The sequence below is a fragment of the Scomber japonicus genome, chromosome 19 (genome assembly GCF_027409825.1).
Source record: "Scomber japonicus isolate fScoJap1 chromosome 19, fScoJap1.pri, whole genome shotgun sequence".
In the NCBI taxonomy this organism is placed as follows: domain Eukaryota; kingdom Metazoa; phylum Chordata; class Actinopteri; order Scombriformes; family Scombridae; genus Scomber; species Scomber japonicus.
Window position 1 is genome coordinate 98,926 of NC_070596.1, and position 21,063 is coordinate 119,988.

Consider the following 21,063-nt stretch of genomic DNA (forward strand, 5'->3'; position numbering starts at 1 on the left):
CCATTGATGAAAGTTATATTTGATCATGGAACACATTCAGTGTGTTTTGGACCTTTTTCCTTCCTGACTGGTTCAACTCTCCTTTATCATTTCCTGGAGGTGAAGTTCTCCTTGGTGGTGTTGTTGACCATTCTCCTTTGTTTCCTGCTCCGTCACACTGGCAGAGGAACATTGGTGACCCAGTCTGAGTGTTACAGTATAATGATCATCACTGTCAGAGGGTTTAGTTTAGTCTCTCTGTGGACTGTAGCTGCACATTTACCTGTTAACACAGAACACACCTTTACTGGAAGATAAGTGGTTTTACTACAATGAGGAAGTCTTTGTGTCTGTTTGCCTTCAAATATGTTCCCTGGGAAACCAATCAGTTAACAGTGAAACTGACAATCAACAGTTATGTTTCCTGTTTTTACAGAAAGTAAAAAATAATAATTTCACAAACACAATCCCTGACAGAAATGACAAGTGTGACAAATAGCAAATAATAAACAAAGAAAACCAAAATCAAACAGAAACCAACAACAACAAAACAAAACAGCAACCCTCCCACCACACCCAACCCCCCCTTACCTACCCATCCTTCCCTAGGAGGGCATTCAAACCAGAGTCTCAGTCAGATTCTCTTTCGAGGTGAGAGACCAAAGGTTGCCAAATTTGATTAAAGTCCTTCAGGTTGTCTTTCATTATAAATCTAATTCTCTCCAAATGTAAGGTGTCTGCCAAATCGGTCAGCCATTGCTTGAAGGAGGGCACCTCTTTCTTTTCCCAGTTAAGTAGGATCAGTTTCTTTGCTGTTATAATACCATATGCCAGAAGATGCTGTTGTGCACCATTTAGTTTCCTTAGCTCCTCAGATGTTCCCTGAATTATTAAGATAGGTTCTGGTTCTAACTGAACCCCCAAAATCACAGGAACTAAAAAGAAATATTTCATACCAATAATTTTATCATTTTGAAGTTGGGGCAGAGAGCCTCCATTAACTCACATTTCTCACACAAAGGTGAGACTTCAGGAAATATTTTATGCAACTTCATCCTGGAGTAATGTAGTCTGTGCAGGATTTTAAACTGTATTAAACAGTGTCGGCCGTTAATGGAAGATTCATGGATGAACTCCAAACTCTCCTCCCACACATTGGGAAGTATCACGGCCCCAATCTCTCTTCCCCACTCTTCTTTTATCCTGTCCATTTTGGGAAGGCACATTCTTTGTATTGTCTCAGATAATTGCGAGACTATGTAATGTGGGTTAGGGAACAGATTAAATACACTCTCTAGCTTGTCTGGGTTTGCCTTCTCAAAGTTAGGAAAATGTGTTTTAACATAATCCCTAATCTGTAGGTATCTGAAAAACTGATTCTTTGGCAAGTTATATTTTTCCTGGAGTTGTTGGAAAGAAGCAAAAACCCCTTCTATGTATAGGTTGCCAACATTACAGGTAGTGAAGGCCCCATCCAGGACAGGGGGAACGAAGGAGGGGTTTGCTGCTATAGGTAGAAGAAATGACACTGCATTGAGCTTGAAATGTTTCCTGAGTTTCCATATCCTAATTGAGTCATAAATAATAGGATTATGTTTAAAGCAAGTTCTAATGACTGGCATGGGTGATAGTATAACCGCTCTAATAGAGTACGGTAACAAATCCTCCCGTTCCATCTCTCGCCCAACATGGGGTGACGGGTTGTCATCTAACCAGTGTACAATAGAGCGTATCCCAGTGGCCCAGTAATATGAAATACAATTAGGCAGTGCCAGCCCCTCTTTGTGTCTGTTTGTACCAAGCAGCACACACACAGTCATCAAGCTTCACAGAGATCATAAATGACAGTCATGTGACTTCCAGTAAAGCAGAAGGAGGGAGGAGCAGACAGGTAGGGAGTAAAGGTGAACGTCTGTACAGACTTCATCTTACAGTCATCAGAACAGAAGGAGGAACACAGTGTGAGGCAGGTGAGTGTTAATATCAGGACTGTAGATAATGATTACTGTCATTATTGATCAATCTGATGATTATTGATCACATTCATTGTTTAGTTGATTAAATGTGAAATGACAGAGTTTGAGGTGTTAAACGTTGTTTCCTGTTGTTGTTTTCCTGGTTTGTGCGTCCTCACAGCGATGTAACGTGACTCACTGCTGACCTCTAAATAGAGACAATGATCAATTGACTCAAAATACATTTTCACTATTTACCAAACTACTGAGAGAATGTACAACTATATTTGAACTCATGAATGAATCAAATGTATTGAGTGCTTCATGTTTGAGTGTAGAAGCAGAGTTTAAAAGATGTTTAAAGCCAAAGAGAACTTCCTGTTCTCTCATTACTGAATGTGACACTTGTACAGACTGTTTGTCTTTAATCTTTTGCTCTGAGTTCACAGAGTTCATGCTTTAATTGTGCTGATTATGGTTTATGGTTATGTTAATGATTCACTTCATTTTTATAAGCTGTAAGTTATAACATCAGACTACATGCATGCATCACACTCTTCAAATAAAGTGTGAATTTACAGGAGATAAAGATTCAGTTTTAGATAGAAAAAGAAGCACAGAGCTGATATTCAGACTTATTTCAACATGTTTATGAAAATGTAGTAAAAGTATAATATGAGCTGAAATGATGATGGTCTTAAGGAGGGTTCAGCATCAGCAGTTAGAAACAAAAGGTCCAGTTCTGACACAAACACCTGAACTGTGTTTCTTATTTGTACAACAGAAAAAGCTCCAAAAGGTGTTGAGTTCTCAAAACTCTTCATACAATCCTAAAATCACAGAGTGAAGCTGCTGAGTTTATTGATCTTCTCAAAGAGAAATAACTTATTATCAGCATCATTCATCAGGACTGGAACATTGCCAGCTTCTTACTTCACTGTAGACGGAGGATTTACAGTCAATGTCAAACTGTTGTAGACTCACAGTGAACTTTGATTTCTCTGGAACTGCCATCAGATCAGTGTGACTGTACTTTGATACGAGGAATCATTCATCATCATCTTTTATCAGTTATGAGCAAACAGCAGCAGCACGTACACAGGGCTGATTATCAGAGTTGATCCTCGGAGCGTCCTACTGTAACAGGGACTGATGACGTAGAAGAATCAGAGCTGAATAATGATAGTGGAGTTCTAACTGAAGCAGGTCGTCACACTGACTGAATAATAACTTCTTTTTTAGACATGATCACAACATGAGAGAGCTGCTGCACTGACAGACGTAAGATGTTCCTGGTTTACCTCTCAGACTCCAGAAGATGAAGATGGAGCAGAGTCTCTAACATCCAGCTGTGTTGATGAAGAGTGAGCAGTCTGATGATGATCCTCTAAACTTCAGTAATGAACCTGGACCCTCAGACACAAAGTAAGAGACTGTTTCTATTTAAACTGACCTGAAGATGATTCAGTTTTTATATCTTATTGAAGAACCAACACACTCTCTACTAAACCATCTCCATCAGTTATTAGTTTAGTGTGAAGATCTTCTGCAGCAGGTTCAGCATCTTAATATAAAGAGTCAGCTGATGTGTTTATCAAAGCTGTGCAGCTCATAGAAATGTGTGTAAATGATTCAGTCAGACTACATGCATGCTTCAGACTCTACAAACACACTGTGAGTTTACAGGAGATTCATATTCAGGATGTGTCATATTCATTCACAGTTTACACATTTACAAGTTCAGATCTCTTTATTCTCACATGTTTTCAGCTGTAGATACAAGAAGAACGTTATCGGCTGCTACAGTTCCCTTTGAGATCAGACCCTCATCTTCAGGAGCTCTCTGGTGACAGTTTTCACACCAGTGTTAACCAACCAGTCAGAACGTGAAGACACCAGAGTTCACTGAACCACAACAAACAGGTGAGCTGTGAAAGCAGAACACTAACTGGACCTTGTGCTGAGATTACACTTTAGCTTTTATTCTCTACATTAAAGACAGAAAACAGTCAGTTTAACACATACATGTCTATAACTGAGAAAACTGGATGTGATAGAAAGCTCCAGAACAGCTTCTGTGTAGATTTGTAGTAACATGTTTTTACTGAAGATCCTCTTGAGCTTCTCTGACATTTAAACGACTGCAGCCAAACTGGGCTTTTTGTCAAATGAGTCAGATCCAGTACAAACACACAATGAGTTTCTATTGTCAGACTGACAGAAACACAACTGTTCTCTTATCAATGTTCTCTGATTTTAACAGAGAGCCAAGATGAGGAAGAGGGACCTGCTCAACATTCTGGATGACTTAACAGAAAATGAATTTAAGAAGTTCAAATGGTCCCTCGAGGAAGAAAAGTTGGATGACATCGAACCCATCAAAAAGAGCCAGCTGGAGAAGGCAGAGGCGAGGTGTGATGTGGTGGATCTGATGGTGCAGAAATATGAACCTGCTGGAGCTGTGGAGGTGATGAAGAGCGTTTTAAAGAAGATCAGCAGGAATGATCTGGTGAAGAAGTTAACAAACATCAGCTCCGGATCAGAAGGTCAGTCAAAGGGTTAGATGATTCTACATTAAAGACTCAGCTTTAATTCGAGTAGGTTTACATCATGATACAAAGAACTGTGTGAGAGATAAATACTACCGGTCCAGTTTTTTATTGAAAAGAGGTTAAAAAGAAAGGTAAGGTCACCCAAAACTGAAAATTATACAAAAACACAGAAAAATTGCGAAGACATTGCTAAGAGACAGAATAAGAAGAAGGGGCTTGCCTGGACCATGAAATAAAGTAAAGATAAAGATTTTAGATGCAACTGTGGAAAACATGAATGAACTCTTGTCAGGTGGAGAGTGATGTAATTCTGACAGGTGGTCCTACAACGTAGTGTTATTGGTTACTGTAATCAGGGTTATAGATCAGAGACATTTCAGTGTATTATTTTATTATTATATTATTTCCCAGGTAGATTTCTCCTGCAGAACGTTGATTTCTCTGCCATGTAAACACGTAACATGAACCAAAGACTGTAGAGCAGATCAGAGTGACAGCAGCTGAATGAAAGTAGAGATCATTACTCAGAGTGATTCATCCTTAAATTTAAAGTCCAACTAAAACTTAAACTAACACAAATGATCCTCTAGAAGTCTAAATAATTTAGTTTCCACCACTTAACATTTGACTGTTTGTTGAATTCAGACACATTCTGGCTGTGAGGAAAAGTTGTGACTCAGACACACAGAGCAAAACAGAGAAAAAGTCAGGACTGATAAACATCTTCTGTTACAAATACTGATAAAATAAGAAAGACATGCTTTGAGAATAAAGTCAGTGTAGAGGAGAAATCTGATCACTGATTTGTTGCTTGTACAGATTGACAGTAACCAGTACTGAGCATGTTAAAATGTTCCCTGATTACCCAGCTAACCTTTCTCTGAGTAACCTGCTTACATAAATACATGTAAACACACTGAGAGATGTTCACATCTAGATTTTTCTTCTCTTTCAGCACAAAGTGGAAAGCTGGAGGGTTTAGATGAACATCACATCATTCTGATAACAAGATGTCAACATCTGACTGAAGAAACTGATGAAGCAGGAAGGAAAATCCCCTTCAACAGCTCCTACACTGAGGTCTACATCACAGAGGGAAGGAGTAACGAGGTTAATACCCAACATGAGGTGATGCAGCTTGAAACAGCTTCCAAGAAGAAGACCCTCCATGATGCTCCAATCAAGTGTCAGGATATCTTTAAAGTCTTACCTGACCAACAGGAATACATCAGAGTGGTTCTGATGAACGGCGTCGCTGGCGTTGGAAAAACCTTCACAGTGCAGAAGTTCACTCTGGACTGGGCACAGTGCTCCAACAACCAAGATATCTGTCAGCTGATTCCACTTCCATTCAGAGCGCTGAACGTGATCAAAGATAAGCAGCACAGTCTGATCACACTGATCTGTCATTTCTATCCAACATTACAGAAGCTCACAGCAGAGAAGCTCGCTGGCTGTAAAGTTCTGTTCATCTTTGACGGCCTGGATGAAAGCAGACTTTCACTGGATTTCAACAACAGTGACGTCGTGTCTGATGTCACACAGAAGTCATCAGTCAGTGTGCTGCTGATAAACCTCATCCAGGGGAAGCTGCTTCCCTTGGCTCTCATCTGGATAACTACCAGACCTGCAGCAGCCAATCAGATCCCTCTGATATTTGTTAGCAGGGTAACAGAAGTACGAGGCTTCACTGACCCCCAGAAGGAGGAGTACTTCAGGAGGAGATTCAGTGATGAAGAGCAGTCCAGCACAATCATCTCACACATCAAGACATCCAGGAGCCTCCACATCATGTGTCAAATCCCAGTCTTCTGCAGGATCACTGCTGGAGTACTGGAGGACATGTTGACTCCAGACCAGAGAGGAGAGCTGCCCAAGACCCTGACTGACATGTACTCACACTTCCTGTTGGTTCAGACAAAGAGGAAGAAGAACAAGTATGATGAGGGACATGAGACGAGTCCACAGGAGCTGACGAAGGCTGACAGGAACCTTCTTCTGAAGCTGGGGAGGCTGGCGTTTGAACAACTGGAGAAAGGAAACATCATGTTCTACCAAGAAGACCTGGAGCAGTGTGGTCTTGATGTCACAGAGGCCTCTGTGTTATCAGGAGTTTGTACAGAGATCTTCAAAACAGAGAAACACCAGAAGACAACAGTCTACTGCTTTGTTCATCTGAGCGTTCAGGAGTTTCTGGCTGCAGTCTACATGTACCACTGTTACACCAGCAGGAAGACAAAGGTACTGGAGGACTTCCTGGGAGAAGACTACAGTTACTCATCTCTGGATGACTTCCTGAAGAGAGCCATGGAGAAATCTCTCAGAAGTAAAAATGGCCACCTGGACCTGTTTGTCCGCTTCCTTCATGGCCTCTCTCTGGAGTCCAACCAGAGTCTCTTAGGAGGCCTGCTAGGTCAGACAGACAACAATCCAGAAACCATCCAGAGAGTCATCAACAACCTGAAGGAGATGAACATGTACAAAATCTCTCCTGACAGAAGCATCAACATCTTCCACTGTCTGATGGAGATGAACGACGGCTCAGTACATCAGGAGATCCAAGAGTTCCTGAAGTCAGAGAACAGATCAGAGAAGAAACTCTCTGAGATCCAGTGCTCAGCTCTGGCCTACATGCTGCAGATGTCAGAGGAGGTTCTGGATGAGTTGGACCTGGAGAAGTACAACACATCATGGCAGGGACGACAGAGACTGATCCCAGCTGTGAGGAACTGCAGAAAGGCTGAGTAAGTCCAGATGTGATCAACATTATAAATCAGTGTAGATTAGTAGTTTAGTTCTTCAAATATAAATAATATAAATGTTTTATTATAGTTAAAATAGTTGTTTCTATGTGAAATAACATTTAGTCTGAGATGTGTAAATAATGTAGATGTTTATAGGTGTTAAGTTAATGAACAGTTATTCTATTTATTTCTAGTCATTATTGGATTTGACAGTGTTTTCTTCTCTTTCTCTTCCTTTGTGTGTTGGAGGATTCATTCAAACCTGGTGAAACACATGAAGGACTTTAGAGGTTGTGGTTGAGGTTTTATTACAGCAGCATTTTATCACAACATATATCAGTATTTTACAGTTATCAGTGAATGCAGTAAAGTTATTATTACATGAGCAGCTTCTGTAAATCATATATAATCACACACTGTTTTTAACACTATGATTAAGAGTTTAAAATAAGATCTGTTTCATTTTCCAAAGAAGATTTCTGAAGTCAGAGAGAAATGCTTTCATCATCATTTTTATCTGAAAGGTTTCTGAGACATTTCATAGTGAGCACGGAGGATCAGCCAATCAGCACACTGATTCAGTAATGTCAGTTATACAACAATATGTAAAGTTAGCTAACGTTAACCAACATTAGCCTCCGTAAACTACTGGTCACAGAGACTAAACCCCTGATTGTGTTGAACCGAGCAATGGAGCCTTTTATTTCTCATCAGTTCAGATAAATAATATAATTTTCAACATTAGTTTGAATCTGCTGAATAGAAGTGGGGAAGTGAGGGAGCAGTCGCTGTGTCTGGGGTGAGGGTTCCAGGGAAGGTGGGTGCGGCAAGGTCCAAAACGGGAAGGCAGTGCACAGGGAGCTGGATCCAGGGAACAGAGGCAGGGCAGCAGCGGGTGGAGTAGGCAAAACTGTAGGGAACAGGAAAGAGCGGTTACACCAGAGGTAATCAGTACTAAGCAGAAGACACAAGAAAACACTAGGGGGTTTTAGCCAAGCGTTACCACATAAGTAGCGGACTATCTGGCAGAGGGTGGAAGGATGAACAGGTGTGCCAAACCTCCACCACTGGGCCCCGCCTCTGCCAAAGGGAAACAAAGACAAAACAGGGGAGGAGCACAAGACAGACAAGGAAACTCAGGAGGTCACAGCTGGGGCTGTGACACAATGCACACTAAGAATAATAAACATATCAATCATAAGCAGAGTATCATAAAAAAAGAGTTCCATTATGATAGAAACATTAAATACAAGACTGAGGCTGAAACCAAGTTCAAAAGTCAAGTTACTTTTAATTCTTGCAAGAAGGAGCAAATCAACAGATACACAGCTACCAACCGCGTTCAGAGAATGCTCAGAAAATCAGTTCTCTGAGGAGAGGTTTTATACATCTCAACAAGTGTTATAAGTGTGCCAGGTGGTGGTACGTTTTCCCTCTGGAGGTCATCTCCGCTGTCGGGTCTCCCACCATTGCGACCGTAACATTTTCTTCTCATAACATATGATGGAAATTTACTGAAGCAAACAGCAAGTATTAGCTTCTTGGCCTTCCCTTGGACCCAGCACCCCCAGTAAGGGCACTGTGGCCTCCTCCAAGCACAAACACAATAACTCTAAATCTGTGCAATGCAGAGTATGATGCATACATTTTTTCTAAACGCTACTGCGGTCATAAAATAGTCACGCTAGCTATTCTAACACATACTAATACAATGCATAAAAGTACAATCACTAATAAACTGAATATAATGCTGCAAACTGATTATAGAAATGTAAGAATGAATGTAAGATATTTGTATTTTCCCATCACATTACCAGCAGCGATGCTAACAGGCATGATAACTTGAACAGCTACCAATGTGAACTTGTCCATCATATTATCTGAACCACTGATGTGAAGAACTAATGTTAATCAAGATAATAAGAGTCAAACTCATAATAATAATAATAATAATAATAATAATTATAATAATAATAATAATAATTAAAGCTGCAAGCAGCGATGATCGGGCCCAAGCCCCCCCACGCACCGCCCCGTACGCGCATGTCGGTGCGTGCTGCAGTCACATGGTGGACACAGCGGGCACGTAGACGTCTTGGCACCCGGGCTTGCAATGAACATTGTGTGATGGGGCTAAGTCACATTGCATGTGTCCACTAGGTGGCGCTAGAGATCACCCACCAATTATATGTCATGTTGCAGTGTGTGATGTGGAGAACACATCCTGTAAATTTCATGTAAATAGGATAATGTTTGTCATATGAGGCTGACTTCCTGTGTCCAGTAGGTGGCGCTGTGTATATGAAGCAGTATTGATGCATAGATGTGTTCAGGGCAGGACCCTCTACATGTGTGATCAATTTGGTGTAGGTGGGACAATGTCTGTAGGAGTTATAAGGACTTCCTGCTTTATGGCGAAGCATCGAAATTGTTTACACAGCCACGCCCAACAGGAAGAAGTCATAAAAAAGCTTTTGATAACTTGTCATCTCCAATGTCTCAAGATGATTGTGTGTGAATTTGAAGTGGATGGGATGAAATCCCTAGGACTACTTCGTTCAAATATGAGGCCTGGAAATGACCAAAAAACTCAGCAAAATATAGCATGTTTCCCAAGATGGCCGACTTCCTGTTGGACTTAGGGTATGGGTCCAAATGGCGTTTTTGTGCGTCTGGAGATGATACATAAACCTACTGAGTTTCATTCTTCTATGTCAATCGGGAAGGCTGAGGTTCAATTTTGAAATATTCAAGGGGGCGCTATTGAGCCGTTTAGCCACGCCCATCCCATTGAAGTATATAGGATGTTTAATGAACCCACTCCAGACGTGGGTGTTGAGTTTCGTTACCGTGGAGGCATCCTTTGCCCCTGAAAACTGTAATCGTATTTTCATGCCGTTGAATGCGTTGTCATGGCAACGGTATTTGATGATGGGTCATGAGTTTCAGAATGTAGCATCACCAAGGTCTTATGTCTCAGCTGAGTAAATTTCAGGTGTAAATATTTAAGATTATGGGAGTAATCAGTGAAAGACTGAAGCAAGTGACTTCCTGTTGCCAGTAGGTGGCGCTATGACTGTCACTAAATATGAGACTGTACATGTGTTCAGACCAGGACACTGAACAAGCATATTAAATTTGGAAAAGCTGAGACCATTTGGAGTCAAGTTATGAGGGTTTGAAATTTCATGGCGAAGCATCGAAATTCGCCGCATCACCACGGCAAGCAGGAATGATGGGCGAAAAATCTTTTGATAACTTTTCATCTCCAATATCTCAAGATGACTCTGTGTGAATTTGAAGTGGATGGGATGAAAACTCTAGGACTAGTTGGTTAAAGTACGAGGAGTGGAAAACGCCAAAATCGCACATATTTTTCAAAATGGCCGACTTCCTGTTGGAGTGACGTCATGGGCCCCATTGACTTTTTTGTGCGTCTGGACATGATACATATATATACCAAATTTCGTTCATGTACGTCAATCTCTCACATTTTTATATTCAATAGGGGGCGCTATTGAGCCATTTTGCCACGCCCATTTCTGCAAACCATAAAATATCAAAATTTTCGCCGGGTCTGGCTTGCGTGCAAACTTTTGGTGACTTTTCGAGCACGTTTAGGGGGGCAAAAAGGCCGTCGTTGTGCAAGGAAAAAGAAAAAAAAAAATATTAAAACTGCAAGCAGTGATGAACGGGCCCTCGCGCCCCCACGCATGTCGGGCTGCGGCTCGGTCGGAGAATGCAGAACCACCAAGGTCTTATGGTTCAGCTGTGTCAATTTCAGGTGTAAATACTTATGATTATGGGAGTAATTAGTGAAAGAATGAAGCAAGTCACTTCCTGTTGCCAGTAGGTGGCGCTATGACTGTCACTAAATATGAGACTGTACATGTGTTCAGACCAAGACGCTGAACAAGCATATGAAATTTGGAAAAGCTGAGACCATGTGTAGTCAAGTTATGAGGGTTTGAAATTTCATGGCGAAGCATCGAAATTCGCCGCGTCACCACGGCAAGCAGGAATGACGGGCGAAAAAGCTTTTGATAACTTTTCATCTCCAATGTCTGAAGATGACTCTGTGTGAATTTGAAGTGGATGGGATGAAATCTCTAGGACTAGTTCGTTCAAATATGATGCCACGATCGGCATGAAAATCAATACTTTGATTCAAAATGGCCGACTTCCTGTTGGAGTGACGTCATGGGCACCTGACGTTTTTTGTGCGTCTTGACATGATGAACATGTGTACCAAGTTTCGTTTCTCTATGTCAATCTGTGGCGAGGGGATCGATGTTTTTCATTTCTCAAGGGGGCGCTACAGAGCCATTTTGCCACGCCCATTTACAAATACCATAAAATATCAAATTTTTCGCCAAGGCTGGCTTGCTTTGGTGAATTTGGAAAAGCTCAGACCATGTGGAGTCAGGTTATGAGGGTTTGAAATTTCATGGCGAGGCATCGAAATTCGCCGCGTCACCACGGCAACCAGGAATGACGGGCGAAAAAGCTTTTGATAATTTTTCATCTCCAATGTCTCAAGGTGATTCTGTGTGAATTTGAAGTGGATGGGATGAAATCGCTAGGACTAGTTCGTTCAAATATGAGGCGTGGAAATGACCAAAAAAATCAGCAAAATTTAGCATTTTTCCCAAGATGGCCGACTTCCTGTTGGTCTTAGGGTATGGGTCCAAATGGCGTTTTTGTGCGTCTGGAGATGATACATAAACCTACCGAGTTTCATTCTTCTACGTCAATCGGGAAGTCTGAGGTTCAATTTTGAAATATTCAAGGGGGCGCTATTGAGCCGTTTAGCCACGCCCATCCCATTGAAGTATATAGGATGTTAAATGACCCCACTCCAGACGTGTGTGTTGAGTTTCGTTACCGTGAAGGCATCCTTTGCCTCTGAAAACTGTAATCGTATTTTCATGGCGTTGAATGCGTTGTCATGGCAACGGTATTTGATGATGGGTCATGAGTTGCAGAATGTAGCATCACCAAGGTCTTATGTCTCAGCTGAGTAAATTTCAGGTGTAAATATTTAAGATTATGGGAGTAATTAGTGAACGAATGAAGCAAGTCACTTCCTGTCGCCACTAGGGGGCGCTATGACTGTCACTAAATATGAGACTGTACATGTGTTCAGACCATGACACTGAACAAGCATATTAAATTTGGAAAAGCTCAGACCATGTGGAGTCAAGTTATGAGGGTTTGAAATTTCATGGCGAAGCATCGAAATTCGCCGCGTCACCACGGCAACCAGGAATGACGTGGGAAAAAGCTTTTGATAACTTTTCATCTCCAATGTCTCAAGATGACTCTGTGTGAATTTGAAGTGGATGGGATGAAAACTCTAGGAGTAGTTTGTTCAAATATGATGCCACAATTTGCATTAAAATCAATATTTTGATTCAAAATGGCCGACTTCCTGTTGGAGTGACGTCATGGAACCCATAGACTTTTTTGTGCGTCTTGACATGATGAACATGTGTACCGAGTTTCGTTTCTCTATGTCAATCTGTCGCGAGGGGCTCGATGTTCTTGATTTTGCAGGTGGCGCTAGAGAGCCATTTTGCCACGCCCATTTGTGCAGACCATAAAATATCAAAATTTTCGCCGCGTCTGGCTTGCGTGCAAACTTTGGTGACTTTTCGAGCACGTTCAGGGGGTCAAAAAGGGCGTTGTTGTGGGAGAAGAAAAATAATAATTAAAACTGCAAGCAGTGATGAACGGGCCCTCGCGCCCCCATGCACCGCCCCGTACTCGCATGTCGGTGCGTGCTGCAGTCACACGGCAGACACAGCGGGCACGTAGACGTCTTGGCACCCGGGCTTGTAATGAACGTTGTGTGATGGGGCTAAGTCACATTGCATGTGTCCACTAGGTGGCGCTAGAGATCACCCACCAATTACATGTCATGTTGCAGTGTGTGATGTGGAGAAGACATCCTGTAAATTTCATATAAATCGGATAATGTTTGTCATATGAGGCTGACTTCCTGTGTCCAGTAGGTGGCGCTGTGTATTTGACACAGTATTGATGCATAGATGTGTTCAGGGCGGGACCCTCTACATGCGTGATGAATTTGGTGTAGACAGGACAATGTCTGTAGGAGTTATAAGGACTTCCTGCCTCATGGCGAAGCATCGAAATTGTACGCACAGCCACGCCCAACAGGAAGAAGTCATAAAAAAGATTTTGCTAACTGGCGCTATGTCTTAGCTGAGTCAATTTCAGGTGTAAATACTTAAGATTATGAGAGTAATTAGTGAAAGAATGAAGCAAGTGACTTCCTGTTACCAGTAGGTGGCGCTATGACTGTCACTAAATATGAGACTGTACATGTGTTCAGACCGGGACACTGAACAAGCATATTAAATTTGGAAAAGCTCAGAGCATGTGTAGTCAAGTTATGAGGGTTTGAAATTTCATGGCGAAGCATCGAAATTCGCTGCTTCACCACGGCAACCAGGAATGGCGGGGGAAAAAGCTTTTGATAACTTCTTATCTCCAATGTCTCAAGATGATTCTGTGTGAATTTGAAGTGGATGGGATGAAATCCCTAGGACTAGTTCGTTCAAATATGAGGCCTTGAAATCATCAAAAAACTCAACACAATTGAGCATTTTTCCAAGATGGCCGACTTCCTGTTGGACTTATGGTATAGATCCAAATGGGGTTTTTGTGCGTCTGGAGATGATACATAAACCTACCGAATTTCATTCTTCTATGTCAATCGGGAAGGCTGAGGTTCAATTTTGAAATATTCAAGGGGGCGCTATTGAGCCGTTTAGTCACGCCCATCCCATTGAAGTATATAGGATGTTTAATGACCCCACTCCAGACGTGTGTGTTGAGTTTTGTTACCGTGGAGGCATCCTTTGCCCCTGAAAACTGTAATTGTATTTTCATGGCGTTGAATGCGTTGTCATGGCAACGGTATTTGATGATGGGTCACGAGTTACAGACTGTAGCATCACCAAGGTCTTATGTCTCAGCTGAGACAATTTCAGGTGGAAATACTTAAGATTATGGGAATAATTCATGAACAAATGACGCAAGTGACTTCCTGTTGCCAGTAGGTGGCGCTATGGCTGTCACTAAATATGAGACTGTACATGTGTTCAGAGCAGGACGCTGAACAAGCATATTAAATTTGGTAAAGCTCATACTATGTGGAGTCAAGTTATGAGGGTTTGAAATTTCATGGCGAAGCATCGAAATTCGCCGCGTCACCACGGCAACCAGGAATGACGGACGAAAAAGCTTTTGATAACTTTTCATCTCCAATGTCTCAAGATGAGTCTGTGTGAATTTGAAGTGGATGAGATGAAATCTCTAGGACTAGTTCGTTAAAGTACGAGGAGTGGAAAACGCCAAAATCGCACATATTTTTCAAAATGGCCGACTTCCTGTTGGAGTGACGTCATGGGCCCCACTGACTTTTTTGTGCGTCTGGACATGATACATATATATACCAAATTTCGTTCATGTACGTCAATCCCTCACATTTTTATATTCAATAGGGGGCGCTAGAGAGCCATTTTGGCACGCCCATTTCTGCAAACCATAAAATATCAAAATTTTCGCCGGGTCTGGCTTGCGTGCAAACTTTGGTGACTTTTAAGGCACGTTCAGGGGGTCAAAAAGGCCGTCGTTGTGCAAGAAAAAGAAAAAGAATCTTGATAGATACAATAGGGCTTCGCGCTGGTCAGCGCTCGGGCCCTAATTAAAGCTGCAAGCAGCGATGATCGGGCCCAAGCCCCCCCACGCACCGCCCCGTACGCGCATGTCGGTGCGTGCTGCAGTTACACGGCAGACACAGCTGGCACGTAGACGTCTTGGCACCCGGGCTCGTATTGAACTTTGTGTGATGGGGCTAAGTCATATCGCATGTGTCCACTAGGTGGCGCTAGAGATCATCCACCAATTATATGTCATGTTGCAGTGTGTGATGTGGAGAACACATCCTGTAAATTTCATGTAAATCGGATAATGTTTGTCATATGAGGCTGACTTCCTGTGACCAGTAGGTGGCGCTGTGTATATGAAGCAGTATTGATGCATAGATGTGTTCAGGGCGGGACCCTCTACATGTGTGATCAATTTGGTGTAGGTGGGACAATGTCTGTAGGAGTTATAACGACTTCCTGTTTTATGGCGAAGCATCGAAATTGTTTGCACAGCCACACCCAACAGGAAGAAGTCATAAAAAAGCTTTTGATAGCTTTTCATCTCCAATGTCTCAAGATGACTCTGTGTGAATTTGAAGTGGATGGGATGAAATCCCTAGGACTAGTTCGTTCAAGTATGATGCGTCGAAATGACCAAAACACTCACCAAAATTGAGCATTTTTCCCAAGATGGCCGACTTCCTGTTGGACTTAGGGTATGGGTCTAAATGGCGTTTTTGTGCGTCTGGATATGATACATAAACCTACCGAATTTCATTCTTCTATGTCAATCGGGAAGGACGTATTTTCATGGCGTTGAATGCGTTGTCATGGCAACGGTATATGATGATGGGTCATGAGTTGCAGAATGTAGCATCACCAAGGTCTTATGTCTCAGCTGAGTTAATTTCAGGTATAAATACTTAATATTATGGGAGTAATCAGTGAAAGACTGAAGCAAGTGACTTCCTGTTGCCAGTAGGTGGCGCTATGACTGTCACTAAATATGAGACTGTACATGTGTTGAGACCGGGACACTGAACAAGCATATGAAATTTGGAAAAGCTGAGACCATGTGGAGTCAAGTTATGAGGGTTTGAAATTTCATGGCGAAGGATCGAATGGTGAAGGAAATTGTCGGCGCCGCCACGGCCAAACCGGATCCCTAATCAGAAAGTTCTTGATAACTTTTCATCTCCAATGTCTCAAGATGTTTCTGAGTGAATTTGAAGTCGGTCGGATTAAATCTGTAGGAGGAGTTTGCTCAAATGCGATGCGTATTCGATACAAAATGGCCGACTTCCTGTAGGAGTGAGGGTATGGGTCCAAGAGACTTTTTTGTACGTCTTTCCACGATACATATGTGTAGCGAATTTCGTTTGTCTCGGACAATCTCAGGGGTGGGGCTCGCTTTTTTAAATTTTCTAGGGGGCGCTACAGAGCCATTTTGCAACGCCGATTTATGCAAACCATAAAATATCAAATTTTTCGCCGGGCCGAACATGATTGCACAATTTCGTGACTTTTCAAGCACGTTCAGGGGGGCAAAAAGGCCGTCGTTTAGGCAGAACGATAATAATAATTAAAACTGCAAGCAGTGATGAACGGGCCCTCGCGCCCCCACGCACCGCGCCGTACGCGCATGCCGGTGCGTGCTGCAGTCACACGGTAGACACAGCGGGCACGTAGACGTCTTGGCACCCGGGCTCGTAATGAACGTAGTGTGATGGGGCTAAGTCACATTGCATGTGTCCACTAGGTGGCGCTAGAGATCACCCACCAATTACATGTCATGTTGCAGTGTGTGATGTGGAGAAGACATCCTGTAAATTTCATATAAATCGGATAATGTTTGTCATATGAGGCTGACTTCCTGTGTCCAGTAGGTGGCGCTGTGTATTTGACACAGTATTGATGCATAGATGTGTTCAGGGCTGGACCCTCTACATGCGTGATGAATTTGGTGTAGACAGGACAATGTCTGTAGGAGTTATAAGGACTTCCTGCCTAATGGCGAAGCATCGAAATTGTTTGCACAGCCACGCCCAACAGGAAGAAGTCATAAAAAAGCTTTTGATAACTTGTCATCTCCAATGTCTCAAGCTGACTCTGTGTGAATTTGAAGTGGATGGGATGAAATCTCTAGGACTAGTTCAAATATGAGGCCTGGAAATGACCACAAAACTCACCAAAATTGAGCATTTTTCCCAAGATGGCCGACTTCCTGTTGGACTTGGGGTATGGGTCCAAATGGCGTTTTTGTGCGTATGGAGATGATACATAAACCTACCGAATTTCATTCTTCTATGTCAATCGGGAAGTCTGAGGTTCAATTGTGAAATATTCAAGGGGGCGCTATTGAGCCATTTAGTCACGGCCATCCCATTGAAGTATATAGGATGTGAAATGACCCCACTCCAGACGTGTGTGTTGAGTTTCGTTACCGTGGAGGCATCCTTTGCCTCTGAAAACTGTAATCGTATTTCATGGCGTTGAATGCGTTGTCATGGCAACAGTATTTGATGATGGGTCACGAGTTGCAGAATGTAGCATCACCAAGGTCTTATGTCTCAGCTGAGTCAATTTCAGGTGTAAATACTTAAGATTATGGGAGTAATTAGTGAAAGAATGAAGCAAGTGACTTCCTGTTGCCAGTAGGGGGCGCTATGACTGTGACTAAATATGAGACTGTACATGTGTTCAGACGGGGACACTGTACAAGCATATTAAATTTGGAAAAGCTCAGACCATGTGGAGTCAAGTTATGAGGGTTTGAATTTTCATGGCGAAGGATCGAAATTCGCCACGTCACCACGGCAACCAGGAATGACGAGGGAAAAAGCTTTTGATAACTATTCATCTCCAATGTCTCAAGATGATCCTGTGTGAATTTGAAGTGGATGGGATGAAGATTATGGGAGTAATTAGTGAAAGAATGAAGCAAGTGACTTCCTGTTGCCAGTAGGGGGCGCTATGACTGTCACTAAATACGAGACTGTACATGTGTTCAGAGCAGGACCCTGAACAGGCATCTGAAATTTGGAAAAGCTCAGACAATGTGGAGTCACGTTATGAGGGTTTGAAATTTCATGGCGAAGCATCGAAATTCGCCGCATCACCACGGCAACCAGGAATGACGGGGGGAAAAACCTTTTGATAACTTTTCATCTCCAATGTCTCAAGATGATTCTGTGTGAATTTGAAGTGGATGGGAAGAAAACTCTAGGAGTAGTGCATTCAAATATGATGCCACAATTTGCATTAAAATCAATATTTTGATTCAAAATGGCCGACTTCCTGTTGGTGTTAGGGTATGTGTCCAAGAGACTTTTTGGTGCGTCTTGACATGTTGAACATGTGTACCAAGTTTCGTTTCTCTATGTCAATCTGTCTCGAGGGGCTCGCTTTTATTGATTTTGTAGGGGGCGCTAGAGACCCATTTTGTCACGCCCATTTGTGCAAACCATAAAATATCGAAATTTTCGCCGGGTCTGGCTTGCGTGCAAACTTTGGTGAGTTTTAATGCACGTTCAGGGGGGCAAAAAGGCCGTCATCGGGAGAGAAAAAAAATAATAATAATAATTAAAGCTGCAAGCAGCGATGATCGGGCCCAAGCCCCCCCCACGCACCGCCCCGTACGCGCATGTCAGTGCGTGCTGCAGTCACACGGCAGACACAGCGGGCATGTAGACTTCTTGGCACCCGGGCTCCTAATCAACATTGTGTGATGGGGCTAAGTCACATTGCATGTGTCCACTAGGTGGCGCTAGAGATCACCCACCAATTATATGTCATGTTGCAGTGTGTGATGTGGAGAACACATCCTGTAAATTTCATGTAAATCGGATAATGTTTGTCATATGAGGCTGACTTCCTGTGTCCAGTAGGTGGCGCTGTGTATATGAAGCAGTATTGATGCATAGATGTGTTCAGGGCGGGACCCTCTACATGCGTGATCAATTTGGTGTAGGTGGGACAATGTCTGTAGGAGTTATAAGGACTTCCTGCTTCATGGCGAAGCATCGAAATTGTTTGCACAGCCACGCCCAACAGGAAGAAGTCATAAAAAAGCTTTTGATAACTTTTCATCTCCAATGTCTCAAGATGATTGTGTGTGAATTTGAAGTGGATGGGATGGAATCTGTAGGACTAGTGCGTTCAAATATGAGGCCTGGAAATGACAAAAAACTCACTAAAATATAGCATTTTTCCCAAGATGGCCGACTTCCTGTTGGACTTAGGGTATGGGTCCAAATGGCGTTTTTGTGCGTCTGGAGATGATACATAAACCTACCGAATTTCATTCTTCTATGTCAATCGGGAAGGCTGAGGTTCAATTTTGAAATATTCAAGGGGGCGCTGTTGAGCCGTTTAGCCACGCCCATCCCATTGAAGTATATAGGATGTTAAATGACCCCACTCCAGACGTGTGTGTTGAGTTTCATTACTGTGGACGCATCCTTTGCCCCTAAAAACTGTAATCGTATTATCATGGCGTTGAATGCGTTGTCATAGCAACGGTATTTGATGATGGGTCATGAGTTGCAGAATGTAGCATCACCAAGGTCTTATGTCTCAGCTGAGTTAATTTCAGTTATAAATACTTAAGATTATGGGAGTAATCAGTGAAAGACTGAAGCAAGTGACTTCCTGTTGCCAGTAGGTGGCGCTATGACTGTCACTAAATATGAGACTGTACATGTGTTCAGACCGGGACACTGAACAAGCATATTAAATTTGGAAAAGCTCAGAGCATGTGGAGTCAAGTTATGAGGGTTTGAAATTTTATGGCGAAGGATCGAATGGTGAAGGAAATTGTCGGCGCCGCCACGGCCAAACCGGATCCCTAATCAGAAAGTTTTTGATAACTTTTCATCTTCAATGTCTCAAGATGTTTCTGAGTGAATTTGAAGTCGGTCGGATTAAATCCCTAGGACGAGTTCGCTCAAATGCGATGTGTGGAAATCGCCGAAATCGCGGCAAAAACGCAGATTCGATACAAAATGGCTGACTTCCTGTAGGAGTGAGGGTATGGGTCCAAGAGACTTTTTGGTGCGTCTTGACACTATACATATGTGTACCGAATTTCGTTTGTCTCGGACAATCTCAGGGGTGGGGCTCGCTTTTTTTAATTTTGTAGGGGGCGCTACAGAGCCATTTTGCCACGCCCATTTATGCAAACCATAAAATATCAAATTTTTCGCCGGGCCGAACATGATTGCACATTTTGGTGACTTTTGGGGCACGTTTAGGGGGGCAAAAATGCCGTCGTTTTGCCAGAACGAGAATAATAATAATTAAAGCTGCAAGCAGCGATGATCGGGCCCAAGCTCCCCCGCCCCGCCACTACTGAGCGAGACTTGCTGTGACGCATACAGAGTCAATATAAAATTGGTTGGATTAGGAGGAATTCATTAAACTATGTGGTGTGAAAATTCTATCAAACCGCGCCAAAATTGCAAATTCACTTCAAAATGGCCGACTTCCTGTTGGAGTGAGGGTGGGGGTCCAAGAGACTTTTTTGTGCCTCTTTATGTGATACATATATATACCAAGTTTTGTTCATCTATGTCAATCTGGAGGGAGGGGCTCAATTTCCTTAATCTTCTATCAGGGTGCAGTACCCCCATTTGGCCAGCAGTTCCTGTTTAATGGCGAAACATCAAAATTCCTCACATCGCCACGAAGAAACTAAATCCCTAATCAGAAAGTTTTTGATAACTTTTCATCTCCAATGTCTCAAGATGTTTCTGAGTGAATTTGAAGTCAATCGGATTAAATCCCTAGGACAAGTTCGTTAAAGTACAATGCGTGGAAAACGCCAAAATCGCACATATTTTTCAAAATGTCCGACTTCCTGTTGGAGTGACGTCATGGGCCCCATAGACTTTTTTGTGCGTCTTTAGATGATACATCAGTGTACCAAATTTTGTTCATCTACGTCAATCTGGAGGGAGGGGCTCAATTTCCTTAATCTTCTATGGGGTGCAGTACCCCCATTTGGCCAGCTGTTCCTGTTTAATGGCGAAACATCAAAATTTCTCACATCGCCACGAAGCAACCAAATCCCTAATCAGAAAGATTTTGATAACTTTTCATCTCCAATGTCTCAAGATGTTTCTGAGTGAATTTGAAGTCGGTCGGATTAAATCCCTAG

General features: G+C 42.6%; 1 protein-coding gene and 1 long non-coding RNA gene across 2 annotated transcripts in view; both read left to right on the plus strand.

Annotated features, from left to right (window-relative positions):
- Positions 1 to 21,063, plus strand: part of LOC128379791 (NACHT, LRR and PYD domains-containing protein 12-like) — a 178,950-nt gene that overhangs the window by 46,381 nt on the left and 111,506 nt on the right. The gene's annotated exons all lie outside the window — the stretch shown is intronic.
- LOC128379792 (uncharacterized) lies at positions 13,163 to 18,735 on the plus strand. The gene is made up of 3 exons (XR_008323463.1): positions 13,163 to 13,244; positions 16,666 to 16,792; positions 18,667 to 18,735. It is a non-coding gene; the product is annotated as an uncharacterized LOC128379792 (long non-coding RNA).